Raw genomic sequence first — 15,997 nt, 5'->3', positions numbered from 1 at the left:
GAAAGCCCGACGCGCACGCTTCTGAAATGAAGGTGTGTGAATGTGTGTATCAGTCAGGAAAACAATCGAAAACTCCAGTTTTGTGAGCTAAAAAGTTGAGTGCACATGTTTAGTTTTATTCTGTACACTATCTATTAGCCTATAAAACAGAATTTATACTTAGCTGTTGCATTGTGTAGGCTACCCTTTTCACCTTTTTGCAGAATGAAAAAATTTAAAACTCTGAAAACATGCTTGCACGTTTTTATTTTAGTGTAATTTCATAGATTTAAAAAAAAATTGTTTACATGCATATTAAGGATCCTTAATTGTGAATGTGAGGGGGGCGGCACGATCGTGCTCTGCCTATAGCGGCATTGGCCCTGGGCTCACGATCAATAAGTTTTATTCGCCTCTGTCTGATTCAGTAAAGTCAAACCGCAGACAGAGAAGCCTCGAGACCCGTGCGCTGTGAGGCGGGAACAGAGGATTCCGCTTGGTCTTAAAGCCTCCCGCAAACATCCACGATCACAAATAACAATGATTTTCGTAAAATAATGATTAATTATTAATTGATGATTTGTTATTATCTTTATGGTCTTGTGAAAATAATAATATGGGCTGCGAGAAAATTATGAATACAAAGAGTAGCCTACTGCTGGGTGCAAGCATGTTTCAGCCCAGTAACACACCGTTCCTCAGAGCCAATACACAGACCGAATTCTGTTCAGCTGGAGGGGGTTGGGTTTTGGGTAGTTATTCATGGCTTATGGGGGTCGAGATAAAAGTGTGAATTGCTCTTTCATATGGACAGAGGCTTTCACTTGCTGAACCGGTTTATATACGACTGTAGTTTTGATTATATTAACAGTGCTGGCTCTCTCCGATGAGAGAAATGCAACATTCACACATTACACTTTTCCTTTTCGTCTAAAAACATTTCAAGCTTTCTGTAGATATATTTTTAATGTACCTATGTGAGACACCACGATATTATGTTAATTAAAAAATTATACATTCATTATCATGAAAAATTTAAGTGATGAGATGGCGCCTCCCTGTCATTAATGCACATTAATAATTTTTGCACAAACACTTGAATATGATCGAGCTTCTTATCACGAGTAAAATTCATGCCAACAGCCAACATATTTAGCTTGATCAGAAGGTTGACTGCAAGAGTACAGCGGATGTTAAGAGTTTGTCTGTTTCTTTTACTGATTATTTTCGGGTTAAATCATGATATAAACAGATTCACACTCAATCACTTTCACAATAATGTGTTCAAACAAATGTAATCTTACAGTCCTACATTATCAGCATGCTATCTGATTTTGAAATCTTGAAGTTAATCGATCTGTTTAGATAAAAAAAACTGACAAAAATATACTGTTATTTTCATCACAAACAAAATTTTCACAGCAGAAAGCAGCAATTAAAGATGTAATGCTTACAATGTTATTAGTTTGGCATGTGATAGGCTATAGGGAAAAAAGTTTACACAAAATAGCTTAAGCCACTTTGAAACTCTCCTGTTATTTTTTTCATTATTATTATTTTATATGCTATGTTATGTTTCTGGTATCAGAGCGCATGGAGGGGAAGTTGTTGCTTCTCACAGACTCTGCTGCGGAGTGAGAGATGTTTCACCCGACGAAATGAAGACGACTGCGGGAACACAAGCACGGCACATCCGCCGAAAATCAACCTGCAGCAATGCTCGTTCATCGACTTGCCAAGCTTTACTTTTGTAGGTAGCATCATGGCAGTAAATAATTCGATAATATGACCATGCAGTCAATACAGATATTTAATAAAAACATTAAGACAAGCAGGGCTGTAAAATAAAACAATAAAAAAACGCATGCCAGGTCTACACCGGACACAAGTGGAATGATCCAACAAAAGACAACAGAACCCATGGATGGATACACTGGACACGAACCCCATCAGTGAACTGATGCTCGTTCTGTTTATGACGAAATGTTCTGACACTTCAGATGATTTGACACTATAGTGTGATGTCATCAAGTTTAGACACACTTTTCGCTGTGAGGCACAGATGACAACTTTCACGTCCGGTGTAGACACAGACAGTGACTGCTCTATTTACAAATAAGTTCTATAAGAAAAAAAAAAAAAAATAAAAAAAAAAAATCTAAACCAGTGGCATAACGAGATGGAAATATAAACTAGAAAAAATATTAACAGGTCCTCCGTCCATGACACTGACTCACTGTGGAGCTGCAGTTTTAATCTGAACAGCTCTTAAAGCTGAGTGGATGGTTAGATGCATGATGGGCTAGTATTTAAAAAAAATAGCATCTTTCCAGCATTAAGGTAATAACAGTACTGTTTTTTTTTAATCATCTTGTTGCAGTTATAAATTTGACTGCTAAATGAATGATAAAGAACTATATTAAAACGTGTTTTGTAAAATTTCTTTGTCATTTGAATATTGATTTAAAAATCGGTTTAAATCATAAATCAGATTTTTTTTTCTAAAATAAAAAAAAAAACTGATTTTTTTTTAGGCTATATGATATTACCCTACTTTAAAAACAAGTAAAGAAGGTTCCCTTTAAAATTACTTTAGTTGTCAATTACTAAAGCTTTTTTTTTACTTCGTGTGAATGTTGTTGATTATAATGAGAGAACTTGAGTTTAATTGTGAGGACATTTTATTAATTCTTTAGAGCTTCAAAGATTTAATCGTGCCGGTTTAATTTTATTCGTTTCTTGTTTTAGGCAAATTAGGCCTAAATAACGGGAACGACATTATACAGTGCTTCACATTTAAACATGCAACAATTTCGTAATCAGTTTACGGACAAATGTCTTTTTCCCAATAAGTTAAAGGACAGGTAATGAATAACAAAAATGCATGTTGTTTTATTACATAAAATAAAACGATACGCGTTATGAGTCATTTTCTCCTGATAACCCCGAAAAGAACTTAAATTACACTTTCAGTTTTAATCGTAAAGATAAGAGCAATACATCAATCGAATCTGTAAAGGGTCTACTTTTTTTGGATACAGACATAATAACAACAAAACTTTGTGCACTTATAAAATAAAGATAACAAACAAGGTGTGCTGTCTGCAGCCTTTGTCTGCGCTGATCTTTATTTACAAACACGTCATTAAAATGAACTGTAACTCCGTGAATACTCAACGAATAGACATGAGAGAGATATCTATAGAAAAACCACTGAAAACAGATATTCTGTGATAAATTAATCCTTATATTGACATTTTGCATATTAATCCATGTAGCCAACCCCCCTAAAATAGGCTACCACTTTTAATGCTCCGATGCAAAGTAAACCACAATTTCTTTTGAATAATATAACGCATAGTATAATATAAATAATACTGCACACCTTTTAAATGTGTCAAATCTAAAATATGGTTTAATACCATGTAGATTAGAGAAAATATAATCACAGGTTCAGGCACAGGCTTGACATCCTGCTTGAATTCGTTCTAAGAAATGCACATAACTTCATAAGTACCAAACTTTCGTCTGTGGATATTAAATATTAAATGTTTTAACTACAGTGTTTTTCTTTCATTTTCCGTGACTGAAGCCATCAAATCTAACACATCAGTGAGGCAAAACTGACGTCTATTAGCGAAAATGTGCTTTGATGCGCTTGTTTGATAACTTGTGGTTAAAGCGCCACTCAGCGGTCAAAGGCTGCAAATGCACTTTATACCGCCGCCGCGGCGGTACGTGTGGCGGTAAAAAGGGCCTTTTGGATGTCTACTTAGTGTATGTAAACTGTTTGTCTACCTTGACCAGATGCTGAATGTACAATGAGAGGTCAGCAGACACAATGCCTTCAAACAAATCATGTCCAATACATGGTGGCAATCCAGGTTGACATACATTAAAATAGGATAACTCATTGAACAAGGAGTCAAATTTGATACCTCCACTATGGGCTAACCCCCCTTCAATTCTCTGCACATGTTCTCTGTATGACTGTAGTGTGCGAGTAGCGGCCCTACTGAGTGGATCTGCATGGAATTTCTCTCTCTCCATTTCACAATATCTGTAGAAATGGATACTTGTGCTGAAATTCTCAAGGAATCCGCCAATGTTATGTGACCCCAAATTGTCTCCGCAAATAGCATGCAGTATTCCTTTACAGGCTTGTCCATCTGGTAACACTATACCACTTTTCTCAAGTTCTTTCAGATCTTTAACCAAGCGACCCAAGACTAAATCCTGCCCAAAATGTTTGAAGTCTTTCTCTTTGCAAAGAAGAACTAATTGCATTTTATCAGTGTTTGACCTATTGTACGGTAAAAGGTCTGCCAGAGAAAGATTCACAGCAATTACTTTTACTTACAGACTGACTCTGAAAAAGAGCATTGAGTGTTTGGTCTATTGGGACATAATGGACAAAGCTGTCCTTCCCGGCTTCATTTTGTCCCAGACATAATGGAACAGGTTCGACATAATTAAATTGACTCTTGAAAACAGTCTTTCTCTGTAGATCTGTTTTTAATGTGTGTGTATTGTGAGTTCGGAAAAGATCTTCTGCTCTCAGATCATCAATTAGAGCCCTAATTGAATCATCTGAAATCCTCATCTGATGTAACTTCTCATCCAATTTAGAAAATAACAGACTGGCTGAGATCATGATTTGACTGCATATCTTCAATGATTGTCTGAATGGTGGAGGCCGGAAGCAGTAACTTTGCCTGTAGCTTAAGATAAGACAGAGCAAGATTCCTCAAAAAAAGTGAATCTTCAATATTTTCTGGGCTAAACTTCAAATAGTCTGCATTGTCAGCAGCATCAGTCTCCACATCACACTGTGAATCACTCTCTCCATGAGGACCACTAGATCCACTTACACCAGCCAGACAGATAACAGAATCCATTAAATTGGCCTCTTCACTTCTTTTATGTTTTTTTTTAAATGAGATGTAAATGTAGAAACCACAGTAAATGTTTTCTCACATTGCTTGAAGGGACAAACAATAGTTTGTCCTTCTTTGATGTGCACCTTAAGATGACAATAAAACTCAGTCAAGGAGTCACATTTGGCACGGCAGGAGGAAACATGACATGTAAGATCCACTAGCCTAATCGATCTGGGCTTAACAATACTATCCTTATGATGTCGGTAAATATGTCCCTTCAGACCAGCAAATTTTTTAAATGTCCTTTGGCAATTAATGATACAGCACTGCAGTACTAAATTGGGTATGTTGCTGTGAATTTTTTATGTGCCTCACATAGGCCACAGAGGTGGCTGACTGTTGTCCACAAATTTGGCAAGAAAACATTATGCAAGCCAATTATTCGTGCAGTATGAACGCTGGAACCCATTAACATTGGTGCGTAAAAAAAATATGCAACGCAGACGCACTGCAGATGGAGTATGTGTGAAACAGGCATTATAACGTAACACCAGAGCACTACTTTGTTTACCCTCACCACGTCTCGCAGTCGCTGCTTAGAAGTGCAACATTGTAAAGGGTCTGTCTGAAACAGTGTCGCGTGGCCGCAGCACAGCATAACGTTCGTTCTGAACGCTGAGTAATTAAATACATTGGTATGGTGGTATATTAAATATCGTAAAGAAAATATACACCAGTTTTCGGATGAACCGGTATACCGCCCAGCACTATACAGTAGAATCATAACCAGCTATCAGTAAATATATTTATGTTAGCCATGTGATTTTCAGGATGAATCTGCTTTAACCAGATGTGCACATGGCAAGAAAGCCACACAAACTTGACCACTGGAATGATACTTAAATGTTATAGGCCTAATGTTAGCCTATTGTTTATAGATTTGGATCGTATACATAAATGGACATTAAAATATGCGCATTGTTTCTAAAATTAATGGAACAACTATCGAAATTTTGCTAGCTTGAATCACCTTGGCTCATTAAGTTACTTCATCTCATGTGGTGTAAGTCCGTGGCGTTAAGTATACATCAACATCACTGATAGATGTTAAAACTATACATGACTTTCAAGAAACTCTTTAATCTTTAACCGGATTATTGTGATTTTGGTCGATGTAACCACTGCGATCTTCCGACATGGATCTCTGTGTTCGGTGCAGGTTCAAATGCCTTCTAAGCTGCGCCTGTCAGCGTGCTGCGTGTCATAATACTGCGTGGATATTTACACCGTGTTTGGAAAGAACAGGGGACACACACACACACATTGGGAGCGCAGTTTCTCAACTAAATGTATAGGCCGTCTCGCGTAAAATCCGGAGTGTAGGGTATTAATTAATAGAGTAATAAAAGGCTATTACACCCACGATAACAAACACAAATTTGGGCATGCACAGAAAACACCGCAAACTTTCTGTCTGTGGAATAGGCTATGCAAGATTATTCTTGATAACATTTGCAGTAGAGAAATCAGGTTTATTTATAATTTAGCTTGTTAGTAATGGATTGCACCGTCGACTATTGATTGAATCAGTCATTTTTTAGCAACCTAAAAAATGAAATGAACTTGCTAACTTAAATAATAATAATTAATAAATAATAACTTTTATTTTATAATACGCTTAAAATTGCATATCGGCATTTATCTCCAAACATACCAGACCATCTTACTCTATCCGACATCTTTGCTTGAATTTTCGATTTTGCAGTTAAATAACAAAAATTAGGTGTTATTTAACAATGAGGTGTTAAATAACAAAAATGAGGTGTTATTTAACATATATTTCCTAAAATGAACAGTAAGGTGCAGTTATTAAAAATAACAGGTTAATCATTTTGAAATGTGGGTGTAAATTTACAGAAACATTTAACAGTGTATACAAACCTACTTGATTCATAGTCGCCACACCTTTTGGTCAGGTGCTTGTTTAAAGAGCTAGCTAGCTTCTGACCAATAGACTCTGGAGCATAAGTGTTTGCCATGTTTCTAGTCAGCTTCTGCAAGTTGCGCACCAAGACAATTACTTTAGACGATGTGACGTGGCTATCAGCAGACATTTCCTCTGTCACCTCCAGGAATGGTCTCAGGACCTATACACAAACAGTTGATAAAGCAAACTTTGTTTAAAATTAAGGTTAAATAAAGGTTTTATTGTAAACAAGCCCCACAAACAAAGCCTATCTAGACATTACGATACAAAGTATGGTTACTTCAATTGCATCAGCCATTGCAGTTCAGTCCTGGGGGAAAAAAATGGGTAGGTCCAATTTGCTCATTAAACCACCATTTCTTTAGGATAATATAACACATACCGTATTTTCCGGACTATAAGTTGCACTTTTATTCATAGTTTGGCTGGTCCTGCGACTTATAGTTAGGTGTGACTTATTTATCAAAATTAATTTGACATGAACCAAGAGAAAACATTACCATCTACAGCCGCGAGAGGGCGCTCTATGCTGCTCAGTGCTCCAATTGATGTTTGTCTTATGTTTCATGAGCTATAAGTATTATAAGAAATGATGTCCCTGAGTCAGAAATTCATATTACTGTTGCTGAATGGCAAATACCAGTCTGTTTTGGACCCAGTTAATCCAAGAAAGTGTTCTGTTTCTTCTTATCTGCTAAATGAATAAATGATAAAGTGATATAAATAGACGGGCACATGGATGTGTTTAAGGATTCAAATGATGTCCCTTATGAACAGTTTAGCTAACATAAGCGTAAGCAGAGTAGAGCACAGTTTCATGTGTACCCCCAGCCTGCTAGGGGCGATTGGGTCATGTGACTAGAGGGACGGGGCTGAGAGCCATGGGAATGGAGCGAGGCCAGTGGAGTTAATGATAATGCACGACACCTGTGCCACTCACCATTCTTGAGTCCCACAGAGGACCTCCAGGAGCATAAAAAAAGGAACGACGACAGTGAAAGACGAGAGAGGACCAGGCCTTAACTTTATTTTGTGTTTTGTGTGTTGCAGTCGTCCCCAAGGGCTGATGCTTTACTTTCATTTTGAGTTTGTTGTTGTTATTTAATTGTTCTCCGGTTCCGCCTCCTTCTTTCCTGACCTACGAACTTTGTTACAAAGATGTATGTGTGCTATCTGGGTAGTTGATGCCCTCCTAGTTTGGGAACATAATGTCTAATACTGAGCCAATTGCTGCAGTCATTATTCATCCAAAGTTTTAAAATCCTGGACCAGTGTTGAAGGTGTCATCAAATTTGCTAAGAGAAATTTTCTAAATGGACCAATATTTCCTTATCTTTTTTTATTTTACTTTGATAGTGTATACATGCATACAACTTAGTAATGATGAAAAGATGATTAACAAATAATGGCAAATAATCTAGAATCTTTCTTCCCTTAAGCACTTTTGATGAAGAGGATTTCTTATCAAATATCAAGCATACACAACACACACACACACACACACACACAAACAGGAGACATCAAAACAACTGGATGCATACCTAAATGTACAGCTGAAGTTAATGACTATGTTGACATCTTATCCAACCTGTCGCTTAAGCTGCCTGCTCAGTGCAGCTGGATTGACCATCAGTCCAAGAAGGGGAGCAATTAATTACACAAGTCAAGTTACTTTCATTCAAGTAATGGAAGTGTGTACTTTGTCCACCACTCGGTGTGTGGATGCGTGAAATGTGGCATGTTATGTAGGAGTGCAGGATTGGGAAGTAATAGAATAAACTATAAATTTAAAATACAAAATAAGTAACTATTCCATTGTAGGTACATTTTATATAGATAATAGTAAATTCACAGTTATATCCAGAAAGTAGTTTAGATAATAATCTAGTGATTACTTTGAATTTAAATATCATTTATTGTATTTAATATTATTGTAACCTGTTTGGGAATTCTTAACCAGAGGCAATTTGTTGATTCTCTGACTGTTTAAAAACACACACACACAGTCTGTTCAATTAGCAACCTGCAGAGTGCAGACATGCTAGTCATGATGCAAAAATGACAGGAAAACAGAAAGCCTTGTGCGTAGGGAATTTCTCTCATGGAATCAGGACTAAGGACATCACAGTACTGTGCAAGCTATGTCAACCTACAGCAAAACTATCAGCTTCAAAGGAATCTACATCTATTCTGAAAAAATCTTGTGGCAAGTTGTTCTTGATCTTTAATATAGTTTATCCAGTAACTCTTACAGGTGCTGGTCATATAATTAGAATATCATCCAAAAGTTGATTTATTTCTATAATTGCATTCAAAAAGTGAAACTTGTATATTATATTCATTCATTACACACAGACTGATATATTTCAAATGTTTATTTCTTTTAATTTTGATGATTATAACTGACAGCTAAGGAAATTCCCAAATTCAGTATCTCAGAAAATTTGAATATTACTTAAGACCAATAGAAAGAAAGGATTTTTAGAAATCTTGGCCAACTGAAAAGTATGAGCATGTACAGCACTCAATACTTAGTTAGCGCTCCTTTTGCCTGAATTACTGCAGCAATGCGGCGTGGCATGGAGTCGATCAGTCTGTGGCACTGCTCAGGTGTTATGAGAGCCCAGGTTGCTGTGATAGTGGCCTTCAGCTCTTCTGCATTGTTGGGTCTGACATATCACATCTTCCTCTTCACAATACCCCATAGATTTTCTATGGGGTTAAGGTCAGGCGAGTGTAGCCGAAATGACTCGAACCAGACAAATTAAAGAGTCGATCAGGGCTGTGTTTGAAACACGAGCCGAATTCCTCAGGAAGTCATAAAACATTCTGTGCCACAAGTCCCAAGCAAGATAACCAACCAACCAAAGCTTTCACAGAACAGCTTTCAACATTAACACCACTAGAACAATTATTGACAATTTCAATTCGGAGAAGAGATTTGTCAAATTTGCTGTTCGTAATTGATAAGCAACGCCAGGACATCGTGTAAACCCATGAGAGGACTACACAAGATCTTTTGACCCCCCCCCCCCCCCCCACCTAGCAGAACCAGACTGAAATTCCTAAGGGGGAAGGGGCTTTGAACCCTTTTGTCTCCACAGAAGTCTTTGTCAAGAGAATGGCAAATAAACTGTCTTTTGTACATATATATGGACCAGAATGAACTCAAAAAGACTTATAAATGAATCAGTCCATCGCTTAACTCCATATTCATTTATGTGTAACCCACACATTTGACTATCATCTTATATTCACTTATTGTGTATGTCTTTTAATAACTATGGGATAGCTTAAGGATACATAGTCATGTCTAGTATCTACGTAATTGAAACTGCTTGCTTTAAATAGGCCTGACAATCAAATATTTATCAAATGTATCATATTCGTGTTATAGGAATCATGTCCAAAATTATACCCTGCAAGAGCGGGAAAACTCGGACCACATGCTTGGTAAGATAAACACATGATTTATGATACCCCCGAGCCAAGACTATATCTGATTGGTCAAGACAACTTTTGAGGTGTCACCAACAGGCTAGTTTAAATACCTAGGACACCATAAAATATTGCTTTTTAGTCTCTAGCTAGCTAGGCTTTTAGTTCTAGCTATGCTTCTGCTATTAGTCATGTCAGGCTTTTTAGTCTTCAGCTTTGCTTCTGCTACTAGCCATGCCTGCTTTTAGTCTAGCCTTGCTGTGGCTATCAGTCATGCCAGCTTTTAGCTTTGCTTCTTAGCTTGAGCTTTTAGCTATGCTGTTTGTCATCACTGTTCTTTGAGCGCGGTTCCAGCGTGCTTCAGTCTGCACGCCTACTGCTACTTAGCCACGATGAGAAGGAACACCACCTATAGTCTCGACAAACTTTACTTCTTTTCTTTTCCGTTTGAGAGTTTTGTGTTCTGAGTTAAGTTTTGTAACGCAGTCTGACCTCGTCTGTACGTTCAACTTCAGCACACAACTCTGCACCTTCAGCCCACAACCAACCAGGGCTCCCTAAGACCAAGACGTCACTTCAACAACTACTGAACTTCCAGCCAATCAGCGACAACAAAGCGACACCTTCAGGCAATGTACCTTCAGACATTTGTGCTGGTGTATCTAATATAATTTTAACCTCATTGAGGAACTCAATGCGAGGGTTCATTAAGTGATTGATGGTTGTTCATGTTTATGCAATTTAACGTATTGCTGTAAACTTGGGATTCCACATTTTCATTCTCTTAGACTCATCTTTCCCTAACTTTCGATCCTCCTGCAACTTGTGTGAATGTGTGAGTGCCTGCGTTTATGTGTTAGATTAGTTTATATGTCTTAGATTTATCTAATAAAGCCTTATTCATATTGAAAAGAGAAGTATCTTGTGTTTTGTGCTTACAAGTTAATGTCTTAAACTGCCGATCTTGTTACTGTGCTAATTGATAGTGTTTTCACTATAGTTTGGATATTAATATCCAGTGCAGATTTGATGTTAAACGGCTCGTTCAGTGAATCGCAGGGCGTCTCAGTGATCAGCCGTGAAACAGTGATTCTGTTCAAATTCCCTTTAAAATCTTAAATGATTCCCTTTGAGCTAAATTAACTTGTTTCCCTTTACACGAGTTTTCTGGCCAATTAAGAACAGGGATACCATGGTCCTTAACAAGGAACTGGTAGCTTTGGCACTGTGTAAAGGTGCCAAGTTTTGTTAGAAAATTAAATCACATCTCCATAAAGTTGGTCAGCAGCAGGAAGCATGAAGTGCTCTAAAACTTCCTGTTATGCTGGTACGCTCTATGCTAATTTCTGTTTACAAAAACAAATCTGCAACAAATCTTGGCAGCCCTACACTGTTAAACATATTTGTCAGCTTTTGGTCATGTAAGGCCTGTGAATCTCAACCAAAGCTCATTCACGCTCTGACCATCATGATATATGCCGCGTTTCCACCGCAGGAACTTTCCCCAGGAACTAGGGACTTTGGGCTGGTACTTGGTGTGTTTCCACCGCAGGAACCAGGAACTAAATAAAGTTCCGGGTAAAAAAATGTCCCTCAGAAAATCCCTGCTGGCGAGGTGCTACTTTTTCAAAGTTCCGGAACTTTCAGGGGCGGGACTTGGGGGCTAAACATCCTGATTGGTTGAGTTCACGCAGCATTGTTTTGTTTCATTGTAATTTACAAAGTGAAAATTGCAGTAGCCAAGGTCAGCTGACTGAAGTTATCAAGTACGCTGCTGTTTGCAGAATTACCGGATTTACGTCGTCGCGGACATCACACTCCTGAGTCGAATGAGCAAAGTCTGAACTACCGAGGATGCACGTACAAAATCAGCGTACTTTGTTTTGAGAAACGTGCGCAGACCTATGTCACCAGTCTATTTGCCTAATCTTCCTGGTACTTTAGACGGCGGAGAAAACGCAGAAAGCAAGTCTGGGGGGGAAAAAGTTCCTGGGGAAAAAAGTTCCTGGTATAAATGTTCCGGGTAATTTCGGTGGAAACACGACAATAGATAAACACAGCCTAATTTATGATGATGGAAAGGAATTCAGAAGCTGCTGCTTTATATTACCTCAAAGCTTTTTACACCCCATTCTAGGTGGAAGCATGAAGGAGTTAGGATTTGACTTAGTAAAGAAAGGTAACATTCCTTTTGATAACCCAAATTCTGTTAAAAGAGCAGTACAAATCATACTGAAACTCAAATTATATCTTTCTGGAAGCAAATACCTCAGACAGGAAAAACTGATGCAGACATGCATCTACAAGTACAGCAAGTATTGAAATATATACCTGGCATGTTCTCCTCAAGCCAGGCCTCTTGGATTTCTTTGTCACACAGGATTGTCTCTAAAATAAAAAGAAGGCAGGTAACAAAAGCCATCTTTCAGCGTGTACTGGAAAAACAATATCTGCATTTACTTATATTTGTCTAATGAAAAGGCATTGGTACCTATAGTCTAGGGTCTTTCCTTTAAACTCTGATAAACGCCCCTGCTCAAGGGCCATGAGAATCTTGCTGATCTTTGCAAGCTGGAGAGTGCCCTCAAGTAAACGATAGCACTGGAGATGGACTCTGATGTCATGGCCAAGAAAATCTGCCAGTTGGTCAAGCTCTGTGTCATTCAGATTGAGTACTTTTGAGAGTGTAGCAACATGCTTCCTGAGCTTTGTAGAGGTGAGTGAGAGAGGGTTCTTGGCTCCACAAGTTTTCACAAAGTAACAAATGCAATCTGACCCTCTGTAGTGGGACACTGCATATGGCCGTGCAAACATGTATGGATTGTATTCAGCCAGTCCACATTCTTTTTTTCTTCTCCACAAGCGAATTTAAGGGAATCCACCATCGCAGGGGTTAAGAGCACAGGCACCTTCCGCCCTGTTTTACCTCTTATTTAAAGTCTCACAAAATGCTTGCAGAGACTTTTCCCTAGCTCAGAGAGAGCTACATTGTGCTACATACACAAGTCACTGTAGAACTGGCACTGCATGTCATCCAGGTAGCAATGCAGAGTTCTTACATCTTCTGTAAAAGGTAACAGCTGTGGGGAATTCCACTTGGACTCTGTGAGGCCCTGTAAGGCTTTGGCTGATATGAGCTCATTCCACCTGGCATCATACACTTGACGAAAGCAGCGAGCCGCTGTTGCACCATCATTATCACCTTTCATCATTGCATTGGTTTCAAGTAGCATGGACACATTTTTAAGTCCATGTCCAAGCTTTAGAGCAAGTGTTGCAGTTTTGTATTTTTGCAGTTTCCTCGTTGAAACCTGCTGTGTCTTACTGCAGTAACTGCTAGCATTAAGTTTTCTGGTGTGACATAATCTTTGATAGTTTGCAGTGGTGTGACCTCTCTACCATGTAAATGCAGCCGACCAAGCTCCCTCATCTTTTGACGAATATATTCATGCTTGCTAACATCGGCTCCAAGCCTGTTATATAGATGTTTTCCAAACTCCATAATGCAGAGATCATTTATAACTTCAAAAGAGATATCATCTTGTGTCATGTTGCTCACTACCTTCCAAACACTTTCACTAACTGCAGAGGGTGCCGGTTCAGCAAACGCACAGAGGGATTGAACTCTAGTTTTTCCAGGTTTAGATTTAACACTGCTAGGTTTGAATTTGGTTGTTTGAAGGGAACAAGAATTCCAGACCCTGTTTTATTAACTTCAGCATTATGTGCAAAGTTTCCTTTGTTTCTCAGAAATTCAAGCTGCAATTTCCTTTGATGGGATCCCTCTGGAAAATTCAATGCTCTTGAAACCTCAATCTCTTTTAAGTGAGCACGCTCCAAGTGTCTAGATATTTTTTGGGCCGCTGATCTACAATATAGGCAGTACTTTCGCTTGTTGTACATTCGAGATCCATTACTCTTTCTGACGACAGCAGGAACAAGTACTGATGCATCTCCAACTGTTGATGTGGTGCTGTCAGGAGCATGATGTTGGCTTTGTGTAATAGCAGCAATTCTGTCATTGTCCTGGAATTTAGCAAGAGATGTCTTGAATTTGCGCTTTTTTCAGATCCGAAGATCAGAAGATTTCTGATTAACCTATAAAAACATAACAAATAAGCTACACAACTAGGTTTTTCCAATAGCAGCAGTAGGTTAATTATTGCTACACAAATGACAAAATATAATTCTGTAAAAATACCTTATTTTATCCTGCACATATTCATCTCCAATGCCTTTTTTAGTTCTTGCAAGTCTACATTTTTTATTTTGTACCTAAAAATGCTTACATTTGCAAATTCCCCCGCTCATGAGAAAACTAATGGGACTTCGACATCCTGAGTCCCTAAAAAGGAGCTGATTTAATTAACTCTTTTTACAAGATACAAGGACCCTGTGTATAACAGCATCACATGATCCCAACGTATGAAAACGCTACAGGAATCGTTAATAATTAGTGGACCTCAACACAAAGACCCATGACTTTGCTTCCTGCTTGCTTGAGAATCTTTCAAAGAACTGAACTTTTCAACAAACTATCTCAAAAGGACAACCATTAAGAAATCTGAAGGTTTAACTATATTCACACATAATATGTCTTATACACTGTTAGACTTTTCAAGGGTTTTTTACAGTAACTTACTGGCAACACTGTTGCTAGTAAGTTACTATATTTGAGATTTACAGTACAATAACCGCATTTTAGTTTTAACTACGTTACTGTAATCATGTTTTACAGTAACTACATGATACTGTAATCATAATACAGTACCATTACTGTAAAAAGACCTTGGTTAACAGTACATTAATCCTAATCAATCATTAATTCTTACTAAATTAAAATTACACATCATTTTTATCATACACAAGTTCTGAGATTTAGTCCAAAAAGACACAATTATTACGAAACATAAAATTCTTTATTTAAAACATTGCAAATACTTAAACTTGAAAATGTAAATGTGTGAAAGTTCACTTGAAAACTTCCTCAATTCATATCTTATTTTCAGAAAATAATTTTAAATAAAATAGAGCATGAATTTACATGTATAAAAGCAATTAGAGTGCATTCAATGGCAAAAACACTGCAGAAAATAGTTTTTAAAACCAAGTATCTGGACTCTGCATATAGAACTGTATATTAACTAAGAACAAACACATGTAAAGATACAATGCTGGGACAGTGCAACAATTTTTGTCCTTTGTCTGTATACTGGATTTAACATTTACATCCATTAACAAAGCAATAAATTAAAGAATTGACAAAATAAAATATTATTGAATGTGCATTAAAGTATTAAATTCATAGGAAATTACATTACAAATAAGTCACTAAAGAATACTGTAAATTTGGTGTAAAATACTCATATACATGACTAAAACATAAATGTCTAAAGCCTATAAATTCTGAAAGTAGACAAGTACTCAAGTTTCTCATCTTCTTTGGAAGTCAATAAACCTGGCATATTTGATTACTTGTAACAACCAGGAATATGCTCCATTACGGCAAGGAATCTGTCAGAAGTCCCTCTAGGTAAGAATGACAAAGTTAGTCATAAAATTTGCACATTTACACAGATAGACAGTTTTATTTATTAAAACATTTACACAGATAGAATTTAATTAAAAAAATTCTAAAAATTTCATCATATGGTTAAACAGTATTTTATACACTTGGTTAACACTTTGAGGTACACCTAACAAAACACATGCG

The 15,997-nt window shown here is 37.4% G+C and overlaps 1 protein-coding gene; it reads right to left on the bottom strand.

The window, feature by feature from the left end:
- Window positions 1-15,997, bottom strand: part of LOC132106083 (gastrula zinc finger protein XlCGF49.1-like) — a 473,864-nt gene that overhangs the window by 226,101 nt on the left and 231,766 nt on the right.

This window comes from Carassius carassius, chromosome 26, assembly GCF_963082965.1.
Source record: "Carassius carassius chromosome 26, fCarCar2.1, whole genome shotgun sequence".
NCBI lineage: Eukaryota > Metazoa > Chordata > Actinopteri > Cypriniformes > Cyprinidae > Carassius > Carassius carassius.
The sequence above is the reverse complement of the archived record's forward strand: the minus strand, read 5'-3'. Positions and strand labels throughout refer to the sequence as shown.